The 23610-nt window shown below is 36.0% G+C and overlaps 1 protein-coding gene across 8 annotated transcripts in view; it reads right to left on the bottom strand.

The window, feature by feature from the left end:
• TRIQK (triple QxxK/R motif containing) overlaps positions 1 to 22636 on the bottom strand; it is a 75462-nt gene extending 52826 nt beyond the window's left edge. For 4 of the 8 annotated variants that reach the window (XM_037058723.1, XM_037058719.1, XM_037058717.1 and 1 more), the window contains exon 1: positions 22497 to 22635. The gene's annotated coding sequence lies outside the window, so the exon portion shown is untranslated. Of the gene's footprint in view, positions 1 to 22494 lie in introns of all 8 variants that reach the window. The other 4 variants (XM_037058725.1, XM_037058722.1, XM_037058724.1 and 1 more) reach the window with 3 other exon arrangements.
• Positions 22637 to 23610: the final 974 nt, after the last annotated feature.

Consider the following 23610-nt stretch of genomic DNA (forward strand, 5'->3'; position numbering starts at 1 on the left):
TCTCTCAGCTCATTGTTAGATACAAAAGTATTTATTTTGTCTTTTATCTTTGAAGAACATTTTTGCTGGGTATAGAATTCTAGGGTCACAAGTATTTTGTCAGTACTTGAAAGACGTCACTCCTCTGTCTTCCCGCTGATATAATTTCATGAGCATTCTTCAAATTTTTCTTCAATTCATATTCCTCCTCTGCTCTGGCTATTTTTTTAATCCCTATTTTCATCAAATTAACTTTGATATGCTTTGGTGTCTGTCTGTTTATTTTTATCCTAATTTGGGTTCCTTGAATTTTTAGATCTGCAAGTTTAAAGTTTTCATCAAGTTTAGAAAAGTCTCTGCAGTGATTTCTTCAAATATTTTTCTGCCCCCCCTTCCAGAACTTTAGCTACATATGTATTAAACTATTTCATATTCCTCATACATCACTAAAGCTCTGTCTTTCATTTTGGACTGATTTTATTACAATGCCCTCAAGTTCACTGACTTAGTCTTCTGCAGTATCTATTCTACTATTAATATCCAGTGCCATTTAAATTCAGACGCTGTATTTTTCATAACTGGAAGTTCCTTCGATTCCAATACCTTCCTTTGCTCTACCATGTACATATTTTCCTTTAAAATATTGATAGTAACTGATAGCTTTCTTGCTGGTAGTTCCACCAAATCTGTCAGTTTTAAGTCTATTTTTATTATTTTTTTCTCCTGGTTCTGCATCAAATTTTCCTGCTCCTTGACACATATCTTATTTTTTAATTGGATGATGGGTATTATAAATATTACTTTGTTGAAGGTCTGGATATTGTTTTCTTCCTCTGAAACATTTTGTTATTGTAAAGAAGGGGAGCCAACTAAATTACTTGAATATCAGTTTGATCAGGGTCTATTTCACTTTGTCTAGATTGTATCTGGCATAGCCTCACTCCAAAGATAGGTGAGCCCTGCTTATAAGAAATTACCCACTCTATAGTCTCCACTAAATGCCCTGGTTGATCATAATTTAACACCATCTGACTGGCTAAAACTCTAGTATCTCCCCATTTTATGCAAGCTCTCACAATTTTTCAATTTAAAACGCCCTTTCAGAGCTGGGTCATGCCATGTGGAGTTGTGTACTACCTATGCATGGCCTGGTTAAAGGTTCATCAATCTTGTCTATTTATTCAAAGAACCAGCTCTTGGTTTCACTGATCTTTTGTATTTTTTTTACTCTATGTCATTTATTTCTGCTCTGATATTTATTATTTCCTTCCTTCTACTCACATTGGGCTTTGTTTGTTATTCTTTTTCAAGTTCCTTTAAGTGTATAATTAGATTGTTTGAGATTTTTCTTCTTCCTTGAGATAGGCCTGTAAAGCTATGAATTTTCCTCTTAGGACTGCTTTCACTGTGTCCCATAAATTTTGGGTTGTTGTGTTCTCAGGGAATAAACCAAAATGATAAAACCTACAAAGGCACTCACTTTATCTGATTAAAGAGATAGTGATTCTCTTGTGTATTAAAGGTTGATATTTAAAGGATTTATTCAGAAAGCAGCCAGAAACTTTCAAGATAATTGTTTGCTACTAGCAATAGTTGGTTTCATAGATTTAAGCAATATTCTAGTCTCCATGATAATAAATAATTTAAATGTGAGTACTAGAGGCAATAAAGACTTTTAAATAAAAGTTTTTGTTTCAATTATTCAAGAGGAAAAATATAGAAGCCTGTACAATCATATTTGTATATTTCATATTCAGGAAGGTAATTTCTATATAAATAGTGAAGCTTCAGTTAATTTGACATAAAAAGCTGTACAAAAGTATCTAGACATGTAATGTGAAAAATAGAGACATTTATTGAAGAAGATATAAGATACACGGAACATTGTACGTAGGACAATGATGCCTCAGACCCTTTCAAAGTAGGTACCTCAGGACCTCATAGAGTTCTCCCAATCACCATCAGATGCCCTGTCAGATTTCCCTGACTCACTGATGGTCTGAAATCTCTTACCTTTCAAAGGTGATTTTAGTTTGGAGAAAAGCCAGGAGTCACAGGGTGCCAAATCTGGGTGGTGGTGGGGCTGAGTCACCTGGGTGATTTGATGTCTCACAGAAAAACTCTGCACCAGTTGTAATGCATGAGCAGACACATTGTCATGATGAAGCTGCCAATCACCAGTTACCCATAGCTGCAATCATCCAAATAGTTTCTGCAGGGGACTATTTAAGCTCATGTAAAATTTAGTGCAGATTCACTGCTCTACTCACTCAGTTATTTTGAATGTGACAGCCACACAGTACACATGCTCTCTCAAAAGCGTCTATCACCCACACTCACTAGTACAGTGAAGTCATCATTGTTCATACATGTGCACTCCAGTCCACTCTCCGTGGCTGCCAAGTTATGTAGATGTCATGCACACTGTTCTCACTATATTAATAATGGCTGGACTTTGCCTGCACAGACCTTGTATAAGTTATCTCTACATAAATCAATAACCACATTAATTCACAACAAATTAATATATTTATTATAACAATACTCTATGAAATACTGTCTATATGCTGGTGCATATATAGAATCATATGCATAAGGTTATATGTATATACAGGCAACAAACATTCATTCTAGTATTATCCTGTGCCCAAAAAGCCAGCACCATGCATTAAGTTTAGAGTATAAAATACATGCAATGAATTTTCAATTAAATAATAAAAGAAAGTTTCTAAAATATGTCCAGACAAAAACAGTATTACTTGTAATTAAAAATAGAGGCAAAGAGTAGAAAATAAATCTATCTTATAGCAAACAATGTAATTAGTAAAGAGAAGAAAAAGTTCATTTCCCAGTGAAAAAGATGCTCTGGGTAGAATGAAAATGACTGAAGTACTACAATAAAAAATTAGAAAGTAGTCTATTTGATAACATAGGCTAACTCTTAATGAAAATTACTACATTGCCTAGAATATATTGATATGAAAATGATGAGTAAATTATTTCTCAAGTGTGATATATCTAGGAAATAGATCAGTGAAACCACAGCATACAAACAGAAAAATTCACATATAGAAGCAAAAAAAAAATCACAGTTTACATTGTATTCACATTTAAAATCAAACATCGCTTTTTCACATTCTGAAAATCCCCACCTCCCCAAATATGGAAAGAAAAACAAGCCATGGCTTTAATATAATATTTTTTCTAACCTAAAACAGCTGCAAAAAACAAATCTTACTGGAGATAAGCTTGGTTATAAATATCAACATTCCCTTTAAATAAGGGAGTCCAGTTTTCATACCATCTGCCTCTTTCTAAAAGGGACGAAAACATCAAAATCATAAACCAGAACATTGTTTCAAATAAGACTTTTAAAAATGAATGTAGTAAAAAGGCTATGAATGCCTCAAGTCCTTGCTTTAGCTCAGATCAAAAAATGGGATTTAATGAAAGTAAACAACTCTGATTCCATGAAAAACCTGCCTGAAATAATTAACAAAGAACAAAAAGAATATTGTTTTCCAAGTTCTTCACATTACTGGCCTACTATTCCAGTTTGGATTTTACCTTAAAACCTCCTTTCTTCTTTTGCCCTTACACATTTTTCATTCTTTGTTAATGACTTGTGATTGAACATTTTAATTTTTTACAGTATCACATCATTGTAACCTCAATAATTATGTCCATTATCTGTATCCATTATTTAACTTCTAAAAGCATTCACATACACACAAAAAAGGATTAGTGCAAGAGGGTTTTACCAAGTACAGTGGTTCAGACTAGTATACCAGATACACAAAATGAATATCCAGTATGGTCACACTTACATAGCTTAGGGAAAGCAAAAGAAATTTAAGATAGAAAAATAACATACTCTTTTAAAATATATGTAAATATTTAGTCCATTCCCTCAATTACAGAGGCAGGACTCTGAAAAGCTACTGAAACCAAAGTGCCTAGGGAGTCCTGGTATGTTTCACCCTCCTTCTCATTTCCACTCCCCCCCTTCCTTTTTCTCACTCACACACAAACACATAGCTATACATTGCAAACAAAAAGAACCAAATTAGATCTTCAATCATGAGCATCTGCAGTTATTTTAAAGGGCTGTACTTTTTAAGACTGTACTTAAAAGTGTCCTTCATAAGGAAAATATGTCCTAAGACGTTTTTTAATTCATTTTCACTCTGTTTTAACTATGGACCCACCAAGGCCTGTAATTATTTTTTTTTAAGTTCTATTACAAATAATAAATGGTATTAAATTGCTTTCTTGGAATGCTGCATCTTCAGTGCGTGCGTAAGGAGAAGGAAAGGAGATTTCTTCAAAGTAATGGTCAATAATATTTAATCTCAAATTAATTATTTAAAATAAATAACCATTTTAAGCCATCAATATTTCATTTTTTCATGATCTTTTGCAGGCACTACAAGATGAACAACAAGATCACCAATGTTACAAAAGAAACTTTTTTATGTTAGACCTGTCAGCTATTACTCTAAAAGTAAAAAGCTTTCCATATTAAGTTTAGTCCACTGCTTATTTTCTGACTCCCCTCCACTAGAACGTAGTAACGCAAGAGCAGGCATCTTTGTTTTCTCCACTGAAGAATCCAAACAAAACAATGTGGCATATAGTAGATATTCAGGGCACATTTTTAAGTAAACATTCTCCACATTATGTTAACTTAAAACATCCATGTTGTGCTTAATTATATAAACATAAAAATAATCTGAGTTTTAAATTATTACCATAAGTTATCCTTTATAAGAATATGAGCCAGGCCCTGGCTGGTGTAGCTCAGTGGATTGAGCATGGGCCTGAGAACCACAGGACCACAGTTCGATTCCCAGTCAGGGCACATGCCTGGGTTGCGGGCAGGTTCCCTGCAGGCCAACTCCCAGCAGGGGACTCACGAGAGGCAACCATACATTGATATTTCTTTCCTTCTCTCCTTCCCTTCCCCTCTAAAGATAAATAAATAAATAAAAAAGAATATGAGCCAGATAAAAGGTGGATTAACTATTTCCTACTTTAATTCGTTTCCTTTCTGGTCCTGTCAGTTTTTATTTTTTATTAAATGTATTGGGATGACATTGATCAGTAAGATTATATAAGTTTCAAGTGTACATTTCTATGATACATAATTTGTATATTGCATCATGTTCTGCACTCAGTCAAATCATCTTTCATCCTCACATATTTGACCTCCTCTACTTTTCACTAACCCCACCCCTGCCTTCTAATAACCTCCATATTGTCTGTGTCTATGAGTTTTTCTTTTCTTGTTTATTTCTTGCTTTCAGCTTTCTTTCTAACATGTGAGTAAAATTATATGGTTCTTAACTTCTTCTGGTTGATCTATTTTGCTTAGCATGACAGTCTCAATATCTATCCATGTTGTCACAAATGGCAGTATTTCATTTCTTTCTTATTCCATTGTATATATGTACCACATCTTCTTTATCCAATCACCTATCAAAGGACATGTTTCAGTTGTTTCCATGTCTTGGCCACTGTGAATAATGCTGCACTGAATATAGGGGTGCATATATATTTGCAAATAAATGCTTCCAAATTTTTCAGGAAGATACCAAGAAGAGGGTTTGCTGGGTAACACAGTAACTCTATCCTTAATTTTTTGAGGAACCTCCATAGTGTTTTCCATAGTGGCTGTACCAGTTTACATTCCTGCCAGCAGTGAATGAGTTCCTTTTTCTCCACAGCTCTCCCAACACTTGTTACTACTGGTCTTGTTGATAATAGCCATTCTAACAGGTGTGAGGTGGTATCTCACTATAGTTTTAATTTGCATTTCCTTAACAGCTAGTGAAGTTCAACATCTTTTCACATATCTGTTGGCCAAATATATATATTTGTGTGTGTATATATATATATTATTTGTGTGTCTTCTTGGGAGACATTTCAGATCCTCTGCCCATTTTTTGATTGGATTGTTTGTTTGGTGTTCAGTTGTATGAGTTTTTTATATATTTTGGATATTAACCCTTGTTGGAGCTGTTGTTTGAAAATATCTCCTCCAATTCAGTTGGTTGCCTTTCTGTTTTTATGGACATTTCTTTTGCTGTGCAGAAGCTTTTCCATTTTATAGAACTCCATTCATTTATTTTTGATTTTACTTGCTTTGCCTTTAGGATCAAATTCATAAACTCTTCTCTGAAACCAAGGTCCGTAAGTTTAATACCTGTTTTCTTCTACGTAATTTACTGTTTCAAGTTTGATATTTAGGCCTTCAATTCTTTTTATTTTTTGTATATGAGGACAAACCGTAATCTAATTTCAATCTTCTACATGTGGCTTTCTGATCTTCCCAGCATCAACTACTGAAGAGGCTTTTTTTTCTCCATTGTATGTTTTTGGTTCTTTTGTCAGTAATTATTTTTTTCATTTACATGTGGATTTATTTCTGGGATCACAATTCTGGCCCATTGGTCTGTGTGTCTTTTTTTCCTTCTGCCAATACTAAGCTGTTTTGATTACCATCACTTTGTAGTATAATTTGAAGTCAGGTAGTGTGATACCTTGAATTTCACTCTTTTTTGTCAGGATTACTTTGGTTAAATGGGGTCTTTTGTGGTTCCATACAAATCTGATGACTTTTTGTTCTCTTTTTTAAAAAAAATGATATTGGGCTCTGGCTGGTGTTGATCAGCCAGATTGATCAGCTGATCAATTGAGCTGGTGTAGCTCAGTGGATTGAGTGCAGGCCTTTGAACCAAAGGATCGTGGTTTGATTCCCAGTCAGGGCACATGCCTGGGTTGCAGGCCAGTTCCCAGCAGGGGACAGACGAGAGGTAACCATACATTGATATTTCTCTCCCTCTCTCTTTCCCTCCCCCTCTAAAGATAAACAAATAAAATCTTTAAAAAAATAAAAAATTAAGAAATGATATCGGGATTTTGATGGGGATTGCATTAAATCTGTATACTGCTTCAGGTAACATGAACATTTTAACTGTTGATTCTCCCAACCCATGAACATGGAATATCTGTCCATTTCATTATGTCTCTTTAAATATTTTTAAATTTAATCTTTATTATATTTTCCCCATTACCGTTTAGTCCCCTTATATCCCCCACCCTCCTGCAACCATCACAATGTCGTCCACGTCCATGAGCCCCTTTTCCTTTTTGCCCAATCCCTCCATCCCCTAATCACCCCACGGCCCGACTAGCTATCATTTGTTCTCCATCTATGAGTCATTCTCTTTTAGTAATGCCTTGTAGTTTTCAGCATATAGGTCCTTCACATCTTTGTTAAGTTTATTCCCAGGTATTTTATTCTTTTTGTTGCAATTGCAAAATAAATTGTTTTTCTCATTTCTTTTTCTGAAATTTCATTGTTAATATGTAAGACTGTGATGGATTTTTGCACATTGATTTTGTATCCTGCAACTTTACTCATTTATTTTTTCTAATATTGAATAATTTTTTGCATGTGTATGAATTTTTTAGAGTTTTCTATTTAGAGATTCTTGTCATCTACAAAATGTGACACTTTTACTTCTGTATTCCCAGTTTGGATGCCTTTCAAAAGTTTTCTTTCTCTTGCCTGCTGGTTCTGGCTAGGACTTCCAGTACTATATTTTTTTAAAATATGGTAAGAGTGGACATCCCTGTCCTGTTCCTGATGTTAGAGGTCAAACTTTCAGTTAACTGTCACTTATTAGTTGATCCAGCTAAGCTCTTTTCCATTTTTTAAGTGAGTACAGTAATAATGTAAAGGTTAATTAAATAGTTAATTCATATAAGCTTCTTAACATGGTGTTTCCCAAGTAGTAAGTACTCTATCTTTTTAGTATCATCACTTCAGGCTGGCGTAATCAATTACTGTTGAAGCGACACTTACTCCAAACTGTTTTTAAAGAAAAATAAACTGAGGTTGATGACCTCATACTCATTAAAGAAGTTAATGAACTCCCTTATATTTAAGGTTCTTATATATAAAAACAGACTTAGATACAAAAATGGTCTTTGAGATATTAAAATAACTTAATTACATATAAAATGTACAGCTTCTGCTACTGTTTGGTCCTCTAACCTTCTAGTCATCTATCATCAGCTAAGTGATTGAATAAAAGTATCTTTGGATAACTTGTAAGATGCCAAATTATATAGTTGTCTTACTGTCAGTAAGTGTTGGAATATATATATATAATCTACAAATCCATAATGAGTACTCAGAAGTATTTACCTTCTAAAATGGAAGGCTTCTGAACAACAACAACAAATCGAAAGCTTAAGCACTGGTCCTCATTTTTAAATTTGACAATTGAGCATCTAATCTTTGTCAGATGTCCCCAGTTATCCTCCAGCCTAAGAAAAGAATCTTGTTAGGCCAACACTTGCAGCAATTCCTTGTTATTGTCTCCCCAGGAGTTGTAAGCTCTTGATATTATTTCAACCAATCTACAGGCCGCCGTTTCTCTTGTACGTCCCCCACGTACCTGGGGAGGCCAGTGCAGCTCCTACTGGAGCAGCAGGAGTTCGACTTCAGATGAAATTGGTTCTTTTGTGGCCTCAAATTTTTAATTTGCAATAATTAAAAATCCCAAATGTTTAAAATAACCTTGGGCCTAACACATAATGGAAAACAAGGAACACAATTTTAAAATAGCTTTTAAATTACACTGCATTCCTAACAATGTCTTTCAAAATTTTTAAGAAAATTATAAATATTCCAATGACTTTTCTGTTTTTTGAAAAACAAACATGACTGTAACAGTACACTACTTTATTTAAAAGCTTATCATTAAAAAATGATTTCATAAAAGCTCTGAGTAACTGTTTTACTAATTTTAAGAAATTTTCCTTTGTTATGAAATAATTAGGTCTTCCTTATCACATTAACCCAAATTTGGGGGCAGGGATTAGATTACATGTAATGACCCTCTCTAATGGAACAACATACACAACAATTTTCTCAGTGTATATTTTTAACTTATTGCTGAACTCTAGAAAATTGAAAGGAAAAAAAGCCAAATGAGTTTCCCAATGCAATTTTTATGGTAAAATGTGTGATCTAATTTTCTGTAAGCACTTAACACTGCCCGGCAACCTCCCTGCTCCAAGTCAGCTCTTTCTCCCACTCGACTCAGTAGTTATTCCAACTTGCAGGCCTCCGCTCAAGTCCTCAGCCCTCCTTCATTTAGTCTGGTCTACCAAGCCACACAGAGAAGGGAAATCATTGTGTAACTATCGCTTACATTGTAATACTGTTCTACTTCACCACATAAACCAACACACACATGTGCACACATACCAAACACAACAAATCCACTCATACATGTTCAGCCCAGTCACACTGTCCGAGTCAGTACCTCTAATTTGAGTTCAGTTCCCTATCTCCTGCTACGGCATTTCCTCTGCTCTGAAGCTCTCCGGGTCTAAATACCTTTCCCTACCTTGTGTTTCCCTCCTTTATTTCCTGGACCTTTGCCCTTCTTCTCTATGGGCCTCACCAGCCTTACAGCATTAGCATTATAATTGTATTATTGTGTCTAGTCTTCCTCCCCTCAAATCCACCCCTACCACTACTTGCAGAATAACTTCTCACAAATAAAATTTCATCAAGAAATATCCCTGATATATACCATTTCAAATTCTCTACATCCTTTAGGACACAGTTCTAATTCCACAGTTTGGTATAATCTAGCCCCTTTTCCAATCCAGTGTCTTCACCTTCTTCATCTCCCACACGCACTGTGCTCCAGCTACTTGGAATCACACAGTTCCCCGAAAGAATACTTTTTAACAGCTTGCTAACTGCCCATGCTCTTCCTTTCTCTGTAAACCATTTCAAATAATTCATTACCTGGATATCTTATACTCCTTTAAAACAGCGGAAAAGTGTGTCAGTCAGTCATTCTTCTTATGAATCTTCCAATTTTCCTTCCCCCCGAGTAGAAAGTAATATTGCACTTCCTTTCCCGGTCCGCCATTTGAAATTAAGCAATTTGCTTTAACCAGTGAAAGTTGAAACGCCATAGCCTCTCCCCCCCCACGGCTGCAGGGATAACGGAAGTATATCCAGATGCAGCCTTAGGTGGCATGGGTCACTCGCCTATCCAGCCCATTCTGGACATGGGTTCTGTTTGATAAACAAACATACGGGACAGAGATTTGGGCGCGTTTGTTCCTAGAGCACAACCTAGGCTCCTCTGACTGATACAAAGGGCTACCTTTTCCAGGAAGCCTTGCAGAGGCCCAGCACAGTCTGATTCAAATGCTGCTTCTCTGAGTGATGACAGCATTCTACTCAAATATCATAATACAACACTGTAGTCAGGTGGCTGCTATAAGGGTCCATTCCCCTTCAAACTGTACTTCTGAGGGAAGGAGCTAGTATTTCATCTCTGTATCCTTATAACTTAGTGTAGTGGCTAGCTCACAGTAAGTGCTTAATTAACTGTTCATTCATTCTTTCATTCATTCATTCATCCATTCACTCATCAGGGCCAGGAAGTACTCTAGTTGCTAGAGACAGAGGAAAACCAGAGCAAGCAAAGACCCTGCTTGCACTCACAGGAACTAATATCCTTGTGAACAATGTCAATAAACAAGACAAATAAGTATAACAAATGTAGTTTATAAGATAGTGATAAATGCTAAGTAGAAAATATAGAACCAGGATACCAGATGAGAACTCTTTTAAGAAGGTGACCTGTGTAATAAAAATCTCAAAAATCGAAGTACATAAATTGCCCATGCAAATATCCAAGAACAGCAACTCTGTAGAGACAATACTGCAGAAATCGGTATATGGGAACATGCTTGGTATGCTCACACAACAGGAGAACCAGCACAGATTAGCAAATGGGTGCTTAGGGATAGACTGGAGAGGTCACAAGGGGCCAGGTCTTACACACAGGCCAGTTTAAGAATTTTGTCTTTTATCTTGAGTAAAACAGGGAACCATTGAAGAATTCTGAGTAGAGTGAGGGATGGAAGGGGACAGAAGATAAGATTGGACATATAATGGAGGCCTGTATTCTTTCACATTATATTTTCTCTCCCTACAATACATGTGAAAAACAGATGTACCAATTAGTCAAGAAAGACTAAACATGACATTGAATAACTGATATTTTATGAAGATCTTAATCTCTTTATTAGTTACTATGACACTGATTTTAACCAATACATGTTTATCAAAATATAGAAATGTACCAAAGGATCATGGTATATCAAACATCAAGAGATCAAGTAATTAATGCAGCAATGAATCCTAGTAGACAATTAGTAATACTAAACAACTTAACAAATAAATCAGATAAAGATGTATAGCTCTGTAGCTACTGTTTCATTTACTTGCATTTGTCACAATACCAGAAAATAATACAAGTACAATCATTTTCACCTTGTTACACTGTTTTCCATAAGAAAGAACAACATTCTGAACCCAGGTTCGTTGCCAGAAGCAAACAAACCAAAAGGAGCAAAACAAAGTGAAAGAAAACAAACCACAAGTCAAAAACCCTTTTGCCAACTGTTAAATCAAACAAACACACCTTGGGCAGCGTCCTGGCCGCCGCCAGGTCTGAACTGGGCCAGGCTGCCAAGGGGTGTTTCCAGAGCCAGGATTTTCACCAAGGAAGCTGTGCTGGCATTCCTGGCACAGTCAATTCCAGACACCAATAATAATATTCTTAGTTGTTCTTCCTTACTGGAATTCAAAATTTAGCATAAATATTAAATGGATAATCTGCAGCTCCCTAATTGTCCACAAAATAAAATCACTGCGGTATAGCACTTTACCACAGTGATACTGGAGGATACAAGCGAATACAGGAGTAAAACTTCATGACCTTAGGTTAGGCAATCATTACTGAACTGTACTCAAAAAGGTATTTGTAGGTTTGCTACTTCTGTTCTATGTTCGACTGCATTAAGTTCTATGACCAAACATACTCGGAAAATGTCGCATACTGTGCCCCTGTTTTCACAAGACACACTTCCATAAAAAGGCTTTAAGAAGCTCTATAATAGAAAACCCTTACATTTACATGACCTAACTTATTCATACGAAGACCCCTTTTCCACTGCAATTAATAGCAATGTTATTTTTGCATATTACAGTTTAAGAATGGTATATATCTGTCACCAATTAGTGAAAGATGTTTCCACAGTATTTTAAAGTTCAATATGAGTGTAAAGAGACTGATGCAAATTTATTCTCTATATTGCAACTTGTACAGCTGACCTATAAAAATAACTATATTTATCCAACCATAAACTTTTCAGTATACATTAATTTTTAAACTAAATGCTCATTTAAAAAGCAATAAGAAAAATAAATTATTTATTCATTTTTGTTCAATGAGTGTTTACTAAGTAACTATTATGGGCCAGCCACTGACATTATATTGTTTTACGCTACCACTGCTCTCATTTAGATAAAAGTATCAAATTTAAATGGTTCCAAACACTAATAAAATAATACCAACTCAAAACTTAACCCCAAATATTTGAAAGCAGAAGTTTTATTCATTCTAATCATACCTTTAAAAAACAGCTCACAATTTATCGGGTAATTTTAAATAGTGATGATAATGCAGGTCGAGCATCGTAACATGAAAGCATAGTCTTCTTTTAAAAATGCTGCCGCAAAAGAACAAACTTGAACTACTACTTCACACCACCTACAAAAACTAACTAAAAAAAAAATCAAAGATCTAGATGCAAAGGCTGAAACTATAAAATTCTCAGAAGCAAATACAGGAGTAAAACTTCACAACCTTAGGTTAGGCAATCATTACCAAAAGTACAAACAACAAAATTAAAAGAGATAAAATTAACTTCATCAAAACAAAAACACAAAACTTGTATGTGCTCTACTGTACCTGATAAAGGAAAAGATGAGTCCCAGAATGGGAGAAAATATTTGCAAATCATGGATCTGATAAATGCACCCAGAATACATAAAGAACTCTTACAACTCAACAGTAAAAATGCAAAGAACCCAATGAAAAAAAATGGGCAAAGGATCTAAACAGACATTTCTTCAAAGAAGAAATACAAATTGCTAAAAGGACATGAAAACATACTCAATATCATCAGTCACTAGGGAGTAAATCAAGCCACCATGAGAAACAATTCACATCTCCCAGGACAGCTGGACCAAAGACACAAGAAAAGAGGTGGTTACTGCGAATGGGGAGCAACTGAAACCTCCACACACAGTCGGTGGGAAAGCAAAGTGGTACAGCCATTTTCCAAAACAGTTTGGCAGTTCCTCAAAAAAATGCAAACATGTAATGACCCTGTGACCCAGCAATTCCACCCCCAGGTGCATACTCGAGAAAAATGGAAACATGTACATAAAGAGACTTGGACACAAATGTTCCTGACAGCATTTTTCTTATAGCCAAAAAGTGGAAACATATCGATGATGAATAGATAAACACAGTATATCCTTATAATAAAATATTATTCAGCCACAAAAAGGAATAAAATGTCAATATACATTACAACATGAATGAAGCTTGAGAACTTTATGCTAAGTGAAAGAAGCCAGTCACAAATGTGCAATTAATGCATCATTCTACAGTTCTCTTTACATGAGACGTCTAACATGGGAAATCTATAGAGACAGAAAATAGATCAATGGTTGCTTAAGGCTGAGGGGCGGGGAGACGAGATAGCGAGTAGCTGATGGTGAGTGCAGAGTTTCTTTTTGAGGGGATAAACATATTCTAAAATTTTAGAATATTGCACAACTCTGCAAATATGCTAAAAACCACTGAATTGTACACTTTAAATAAATAAATTTTATGGTTTGAGTTATGTCTCAATAAAGCTGTTACAAAATAAGTCATAATAATTTGGGTCTACAGTCCTTATCTAAAATGTTTGGTCTAGATGTATCCTGGAAGTTTTAGATTATAGAGAGGTAATGTCCCATCTACAATGAACCCCAACTGGGAAAACGGAGTTTTCTAACAAGGAAGCGACTTTCCCAATCATGCACGTTTAACATGGAAAAGTGGCGGCAATTTTAACTCAAATGTATCTGATCAAAGAGCTCACTCACTTTCCTCTACCACGAAGAATGTGTTCAGATCAGACAGCAGAGGGGGTTTACATCTGTAAAACGGAAAAAAAGAATCCCTTTATATATATTAAAGAGATTACTGTAAGGATGAAATGAGATCACTTATGAAAATGTTTTAAATATAAAAGTTTATATAAATGTGAAACAATATTATCTGGGGAACTATTTTCACTATGCATCTAAATCAAGGTTTAAAATAGGATATACTTTTAGTCAAATTAGATACAGGCATTCAAAACAAGTATGTTAATTTTCTTAGAAGAATGCTAAGCATTCATTTAAAATTTTTTTAATATCTAAGAAAGAAAATTCAAGTATATTCAAGTGGTCCGTAACTAAACTTCTATCATCTCAAGTTTCCATGAAGTTTTAATAAGCCATATATAAAAGAGGCATAGTATCTTAGAGCAGCTCCGTGTGCCCAGAAGCCAGAAAGATTACTTTTATCTTACAGGCAACTTCTTAATCTTTTGAAAATTTTAAATGACTTCAGTTCATTTAACAGCATGCACACCTAAGTCTCTAGGGTAAAGTAGGGGATTGTTTCTCTACTCTCCCTCAAGGACACATAAACAGTATAAACAGGTATAAACAGGACCTGAGTGGGTATAACCCAAGGCAACTTACATTCTGTGATAGTGTAGTCATAGCATTAAAGAATTTTACTGTTTGCTGTATTTGGAAAACAGTATAAGAACCATTATTCTGAAATATAACTCTGATCAGGTTGTTCCACAGTTTAAGAACTGAAATGGATTCTCATTGTCCACAGGATGAAAACTGCTTTCTATGGCATATAACAGCCTCCTCAGTCTGGTTCAGCAGCTCTTTACTGCCTCAACTCCATCCACTTTTCTCCAAATTACATTTTAGCCACTGAACTTCTTTCATTTCCCAATCACATGATCCTATTTGCAATTTAGTGGTTTTACAAATCTTGTTCTCCTTGTCTCACAAGCTTGAATTCACTGGCATCCTTCAGGACCTCATTTCAACATCACTTCCTCTTTTTAATCACCTATACCTGCCAAACAAATCTTTACTCATTAACTACCTGATTGACATATAACTCACTTATTACATACTATACATGTTTATCGGTATAAGCACAGACTTTTGGAGACAATGGTAGCCATTATTTCTTACAATATTACAGTACTGACTGATTTTTGCCTTTGGAAATAAAATTCTAAAATCTTTACACAAATCATTGTTCCAATTTAAGGTAAAGATGGAAAAGTGGATTATTAAATGTAAAGAATAACAGATTCCACCCTGGCTGGTGTAGCTCAGTGGATTGAGCGCGGGCTGTGAACCAAAGGGTCGCTGGTTCAATTCCCAGCCAGGGCACATGCCTGGATTGCAAGCCAAGTCCCCCAGTGGGGGCCACATGAGAGGCAACCACACACTGATATTTCTCTCCCTTTCTCCCTCCCTTCCTCTCTCTCTCTAAAAATAAATAAATAAAATTTAAAAAAGAATAATAGATTCCTGTGTTTAACTCCAGTCCATATAAGACCAAAGTGATGCTGGAGTAAGCCAAACACTGAAGAGCAATAACTGGGTAACTTTGGTTTCTTTGAATTAAAAACTTGTCATTTTTGTGGTTTTCTTGTGTCATTTAGTGTTACACAAGAAAATTTAGAGATCAGGTCATGAGATGTAAAATTCTTCTGCATAGGTCCAAATTGTAAATATCTTAGGCTTTCTGATCAGAAAGCAAAATCGAGATATAACTATGTCACTGTGATTTGTCTGCCCTGAGAAGCAATGCAAAGCATGAGAGCACCAAACTGTGTTTTGTTGCAACTCTCAACACAGCTGTTTTAGTTCCAAAGTAGCAACAGACACACATATAAACAAATGATTGCAAGTGTGTTCCAATAAAACTTTATTTAGAAGCAATAAAATTTGAATTTCATACAATTTTCACAACAAAATATTATTTTAATTGTTTCAACTATCTAAAAACGTCAAAACTAGTCTCAGTGGGTCATACAAAAAAACAAGCAGTGGGTGAGATTTGAGTGGGCCATAGGTCACAATTTGTCGACCAATAATTTAGGTCTATTTCTAAATCTGTTCTTACTCTTGAATTAGCAGATTTTATCTTTAGCATAAATAAATCATAAGATCACAAAAGTTTACTTAAATCTAGAGTATTATTATTGAATTTTTACATTATACATCTTCTCTTGCAAACAGTTTATTACATTTGCAGTTAATTATTTACTAGATTTAACATAATACTTAGAGCTACCTCCTTAAGAATATAGGGCTCTCGGATGTACCATTAATTTTATATTTCTATAAATCATGGCTTTTGTGTTTATATCATATCATCTTTTAATCAATAGTTGTATATCTTACTGGTGTTTTATTTTTTCCCCCAAAAGCAAAACAGGATGTAGTTTAGTCCCTTCTATTCTAATTGCCGTCACACCAGAAATACAAACTGCATGAGAAAAAATATTTAAGCTCTAAAAATGTTGCTCTGTTTTCTTCTTAATTCTACAGAAAAGAAGTCTGAGACCAGTCTAATTTTTGTTTTCTGATAGTGATGTGCCATTTTTTCTTTTTCTAGGTTTTTAAAGGACTTTTTATCATAATTTGAAAATTGTCTGATATTGGGTCTCTTTGGGCTATTACATCTTATGTAAGGTCCTTTCTGTACTCATAGGTCTTCTCAGCTCAGAAAGTTTTATTTCATGTTACCTCTTTATTATTTTTTTCAAATGCTACTTTCTTCTTAGGGACAATTATGTTCTTTCTTATCCATAGAAACTCCAAATATTCATATAGTGAAGTTCATTCTTTTTCCTCCATACAGCATCTGTTCAAGAATTCAATATTTTAGCTACAAGAACTTTTCATGTCTATTCTCCACATCAATTAAATTTTCTACAGTGATACCAATTCTGCTGTTTACAACATCAACTGTGGATTTATGATACTGTGGTATGCAGAATAATGCCTCTTCCCCAAAGATGTCAAAGTCCTAATTCCCAGAACCTGTGAATATGTAACCTTACATGGCAAAAGGGACTTTGCAAAACTAATTAAATGAAAAACCTTAGAATGGAGAGATTATCCTGGTTTACTCAGGTGAGTCTTTAAAGGTAGGTAACTTTTCCTAGCTGTGGTCAGAAGAGGATTTGTCTGCAGAAGAAGAGTCAGAGAAATGGAATGTCGCTGGATTTTTAGATGGAGGATGGGAACCATGAACCAAGGAATATGGACAGCCTCCAGAGCTGGAAAAGGCACTGTCACAGATGGCACCCCAGGACCTCCAGAAAGGAATACAAGATCACAGATGGCACCCCGGGACCTCCAGAAAGGAATGCAGTGCTGCCGATCCCATGTTTTTTTGTACCAGTGAGACCTACGTCAGACTTCTGAAGTACAGCGACAAGATGGTAAGTTTGTGTTGTTTTAAGTCACTAAATTTGTGGTTGGTTGTTACAGCTGGAATACAAAACTAGTCCAGCTCTCATATTTTCAGTTTTTTGTCATGTTTTTGTTCTACCGTACTATCTTCCTAGTCACTTATCTGTTCTTTTTACCTGCAGTTCTCCTACCCACAGATGCCATATAGTCTTGTATGTGTTAGATGTCCAAGAATTTTCTTAAATGTTCTTCTTAGCTTAAACTTCTTAGATTTTCACAGTATGTCTCTGAGTCTTCTACTGATCTCATTTCCCTCAGTTTTATGGGATTTATTGTCCAGAACATTTTGGCATTGAGAGGGACTATATAGGTCATTTCTACATAGTCCAGTGTTTGCAAAATGTGCGTGTGCATGGGCAGGGCCATGTTGAGGAGAGAAGAGACAGAACAGACCTCTAGGAAACAGACAAAATAGAAGCAGAAATTGGGAGGTTCTTTTTAAAATTATAACTTCCCATCTGGAAGAAATGATTTACCCTGCCCAGAGAGAATCACTGTGAATAATGAGAATGAATTATAACATGCAAGCATATTCTTGAGAAAAAAAATGGTAGCAAATCACAAATCGACTCTTTTATGAAAAGAGTTGAAAGAACAATGAAAGAACTCGATGCCTGGAAACATTATAAAACCCAACAAGTGATATGTCTATGCTGGAGCCAAATCTAAAACTTTCGGTCCAGTGTACCTTCTACCTGGTGTAGGTAATAAACTGAAATAGACAATAAGGATTTTGCCACAAGTAATCCATACAATTTATTATTCTACATAATATGATACACATTTTTAATATTCAAAGTATGTAAAAAATGTTCTTTGGATTAAGCCATCTGCCTTCTGTCTTTGCTTAAATTTACAGTTGTTCAATTTAAATGGCCTGTTATTTCTGCAACTATGTCACTACATAATCCTACCATAGAAAAATTAAACTTTTTTATTCCTGCTGTCATTCTCCATGTTCAGTGGCTTGAAAACCAGGAAAATGACAAGATCCTCTCATTTATGGCACTGTCTCCACCTTCTGATTCAAGAAAACAGTGTTTGTTAAACCTTGCAATACACAGTATGACCTTTCTACTGTTGTTAACATTTCAAAAGAGGTAAGCTAAGAAATAAACTTTTCTTTTTCCTGAAAACATACATCTATCTCACTCTACTGTTGCAAAGAGACTTCACATTTCCACCATATAAGAAAGGATTAAATGTAGTAATACGTATTGTATAAAAAGATTTGGCTCTAAGACTCTCTGATTTTTATTTGTCAAGTAAGAAATGTCCTGAAAATGTCAAATATGATAAAATACGTATCACTGTTTTCCATTAACATCATTTTATTCATTCTGAAAGAATAAAAAAAATAACTAGATTCTAAGCCAAATTTTCATTAAGACCTTCACACTTAGAGCCAAATCTACTGATATCAAAAACATGGACACATAAGGAACCAAGACTAGGGAGGAAGACTAGCCCTGGGTTTCTCCATAAAGGAACTTCCTCTGGAACTGTGGTCCTCAGTGAAGATATTTTTGGCCTTGAGGTAGGAAAGGAAATTCTTTGACCTAGTGGACCTCTACATTACATAATACTTAGCACCCCTAAACTGTAGAGTCCCTAAGCCAGTCAAGTGTTTTAAAGACACTGTAATAATTTTAAATCGCCTCCACATATTTCAAATGGCTCAGAGGCATCACCCTAATTCATCTCTGGAGTACTAGATTAACATCCTGGTTTCTCACTCCTTACTTAAGCTTCGGAGTAACAGAAATGATCTGATAGGTAGAAAAAACCTATTGGTCCATATTATTCCAATGGGTAGAGATACCCTATTATAAACCTGTAAGCACCAAAGCCCTCTTCTACTATCTCTCTGTCCTGGCCACACAGCAGTAACTCTGAACTAAAGCAGTAACCTTTCTCTAGGTTCTGAGAAAGGGAGTCGAAGTAGTAGGGGGGGAGGTACCAGTATTCATCTACGGTCTCCAATATAAAGCGCTATGTCCAATCAGCTCCTTAGTAACAAAACTGATCATGCAAACTTCACTTGCCTATTGACAAACCCAAGAGACAGACTGAGCTATTATTTACTAATCCCCTAAAAGCTGTCATTCTCTAATCTATTTGTCCTTATTTCCAGTTCTCTATCAGAAATGAAGTGAGTAAAGAAAGGGATAAATACTTGTTAAAAAACAAAACAGGCCCAAAATGGAGTTGCTTATGTTCAGCCCCACATCACCAACCCAGGACTTCATTACACAGTCAGCTCTTCCAGAACAGGAATCTTAGACCAGTCTATCAGGAATCACCTGATCAGCACTAACTAGTTAGGTAATCTGCCTGATAGGCCCCTGCCATTCCCCCCACCCCCTGCAAAGAAAAGGAACCTCACAATAATCAACCCTTTTCTTTGCTAATATAAATTCCTCATTCCCATTCCCTTCTGCCTAAAAGACTAGCTCCTTTCTATCTGCTAGACCGGATGCTGTCCAATTCAAATCAATTTTTGCTCAAATACACTCTCAAACATTTTAATATCTCAGTTTGTCTTTTAACATACTAAACAGTTTGAATAAAATTGTAAGTGGTAAAGAAACAACAGGTGCTCCTATATACTGTTGTTTATTACAAAAGCCATATACTTTTTCTACACTGTTTTCCATATATGATGACAATATCCACTATTGATGCCCACTTTTACTGATAAAGTTAGATAAAGGAACTTGTGGGGGAAACCCTCTATTTATAGCCTTCCATTTTAATACAGAAATCAGGAAAACAGTCACAGTAGAACCAACCACAACATTTTGTAGCCACAGGAAATTGAAATGTTATAAAAGATTATTCATTTAAGTTTACAAAGAGTTTTACGAGTCAGGTACCCATATTCTAATGGCATCTTTTCTTTGTCCAGAATAAACCCTGATCAAAGAGAAAATTTATGGACTTAATGTTTACTTGAAAAATTCAATTGAATATTTTCCCAAAATATTTGATAAATTCTCTTTACTTCCTCAAATACAGAAATATGATTTAAGAGAATGATCAAAGTAATTTAGAATAAAATACAGCTGACATAGTGTTGAAAGATAGCAACAATTTATTGAGCAATGGTAGTTCCTGTTTGCTAAATGTTTAAAAAAAAAGAAAAAGAAAAAGGACTGGAGATTGACTGAAGACCCTGAACTAAAGTAAGCTATAGTAAAATACACTCTGGAAGAAAGACTTCCCAATTCTGCTCCCAGCTATGTAGCTTCGGGTATAAGTTACCCAGTCTCTCTGTGGGATGAGCAAAGGGAAAGAGTAATTTCCTTTAGACTTAAGAAGTTGATTGAAAACACATGTTCTTAATCTAGCATCCACTTATGCTTCAAATTTGTCTTTTTCTAAGAGGAGAGTCGATAGCTTTCCTTGGCTTCTCAGACTGGTATATGTTACCAAAAAGATATTCATCATTGGATTACAAGGTAATCTTTCCCAATCCTTTCAGGATATATATAATCTTGAAAAAAATCTAGTGATGTCAGGGGGGAAAAAAGTGTCATGCATGACATTCCTGGTGCACCTAACCAGAACTAATCGATAATGGGGAGAAGAATGGGTTTCTTCCCTATTTCTAAATAACTCAAAGATAAAAAAGAAATTACAAGGAAGTCTGAAAATATTTCAAGCTGATTGATCATAATCACATTATGTTTACAAATGCAGATCTTATGGACAAAAGGAGAGATCAATAACACTTTACATCTGTGTAGATCCTTACTTTATAAATACTTTCACAATCAATTATCCTCCTTACTTTTCAGGAACAAAGGGCACATAAATATCCCCACTTTATAGATAACTGTTGTGAGGTTTGCCTAAGGACAAACATTCCCTAATCGCGCCAGTTTCCACATTTCTAGGCCAAGGTTCTTCCCAGTGTTAACAAGCTATAAAAGCTTCCTTCTTGGAAATTTATACAGAACACCTAGCAGAAGGGAAGTAAAAGCAGACTTTCAGCTCCTTTGTTTTTTCTCTGGAATGTTTACACTGCTGAATCACTGGGGAACAGCTGATATCAGCAAAGAAGAGATTTAAAATGGTTATTTGTGGTTACCATTTCATAGTTAATTATTTAATATGGGCGAATTAAGCACAATGGGGATTTATATGCTAGTATCAGACCCCTCTCCACAGTAGGGTCTGAAAGGGAGATCATACAATACATTGTCCAATAATGAATTGCCTTAACTTCCGAGAAGCTCCTTGAGATCAAACAGGCAGCAGCAAGAAAAGGAATTCTACATATAAGAATCCAGATCTCTCAGGCCCCTATTCCTAGTTATCTACGTGGACACCCTTGTGGGTTCAGTGATTCATCAAGCACTGGGAAAAAGACTCCCCCCACTCCGTCCGCCCCTAATAAAACCACCTCACGCTGCCTAAAGCTCTTCTCGGCAAATGTTTTAGTCTACAGATACTTGTAGATTAAGAAGGGAAGATAGAAAGTGTGGAGAGTCATAAAATGGTAGATGAACGACAGAGTGAGAACTACACAACCCACTGAAGAATGAAATAAACGGACACGTATTAACTGACAGCACAAAGGAGCCAATCCCTAGCTGAAGGCATTGGAGAGGTGGGCGTAGCTAGGTTTTCAGGGCCCAGCCGCCTCCGTCCAACACTTTGGCAGAGCGGAAACCACGCGTTCCTTAGCAACCGAGGCAATCATGCCCACCACCAGCCCGAATCCCGCACAGGCTATTTCCCACCCCCACCATGAGCGCCCAGTTCGCTGGAACGGGTCCTTAAGTCATTACCATACCTACTGGGTTTCCCAGAACCCGGGTTCTTCCTCTTCCAGATCCTCCCTCAGCCCAGCCCGCCCAAATGCCGTCCCCAGAAGCGGAAAGATCGCCTCCAAAACGCCTTCAATCCCGGATCCCGAGCTTCCTGGCCAGATCCTCCCCCGCCTCCCAGAAATAACCCTCTCCGGACACACACATACACACACTCACACCTCAGCTCAGCCAAAGCAAGGACCGACAAACTTCGTGACCGGCTAGAAGTGTTGCTGTACAGGGTCCTGTCACTTAGAGGCAGGGGCTAGACGAGCCAGCGACACCCCTCCACTCCCAGAGAGATGGACGGAAAAGAGGCGGCGCTCGACCAGAGGGGGCGGGACAAGCCCTCAGCCTGAGCTCCGATTGGCCAGTCTCTCTCCCGCCTCTACACTGATCCTGGACACAAATGCGTTTTCCCTGTGGTCTTAACATCCTTTGGAATCCTAGTCTGAAATACCTGCCTAGAAAAATGTGACTGTAAAAATTCAAAACAAGGACTGCGATTTGCTTTATAAATATAAATCACATGACTGCTTTGTTTGATTACTGAACTCTTCCCACCCAACAGAGTACTCATTCACAATCTCCAGGGATCCTCCTGGATGTATGAACTGTCTCAGAAAGCAATGTTGTTTGCCAACTCAAACTTTAAACAGAAGATTAATCAACATAGAAAAGGTGATTCCTGAAATACAACCAATAACTAAGGTTTGGAAGTATGTACAGGAATCCAGTTTTCACATCTACAAAATGGGAAGAAATATTAGTTATGATTTGACAATTGAATAATTTAGACTCATTTAATCCTCACAATACACAATGAGAGTTATTATCTATAACCTACAAATGCTGAAAGTGAGGCTTAGAGATGTTGCATTTATTCAATAATTCCACTAATGAAAAAGTGCCTGTAGTCAGTATTTTTATATTTGTGGTAAATTAAAATCCCTAAAAAAATTATATGACTTCCCATTTAATTTTTCTCTTGCTCAACTATGTCACTTTCTTCTAGTCCAATGATTTTCAACCAGTGCACTGCAAGACTTTTTAAAACATACAATCCTGACCCTATTTAGTCAGGGATACAGACCTCTTTTCCCTTAGATTGTCAAATTAAAAAATTACAACAGCCAACACAACAATAGCTGTACAGTGTGAATAAGTCAAAACCACCTATTATTTTGTCAGATTGGCAAAAAATATAATATTTTTGATGTGCAGAATTTTAGTAATTAGTTTATCTGTGCCATAAGATGAAAAAGTTGAAAACCACTGCCAGTCCAGCCTACT

Source organism: Sturnira hondurensis, unplaced genomic scaffold (genome assembly GCF_014824575.4).
Source record: "Sturnira hondurensis isolate 20B ecotype Veracruz unplaced genomic scaffold, ASM1482457v3 Scaffold0010128, whole genome shotgun sequence".
NCBI lineage: Eukaryota > Metazoa > Chordata > Mammalia > Chiroptera > Phyllostomidae > Sturnira > Sturnira hondurensis.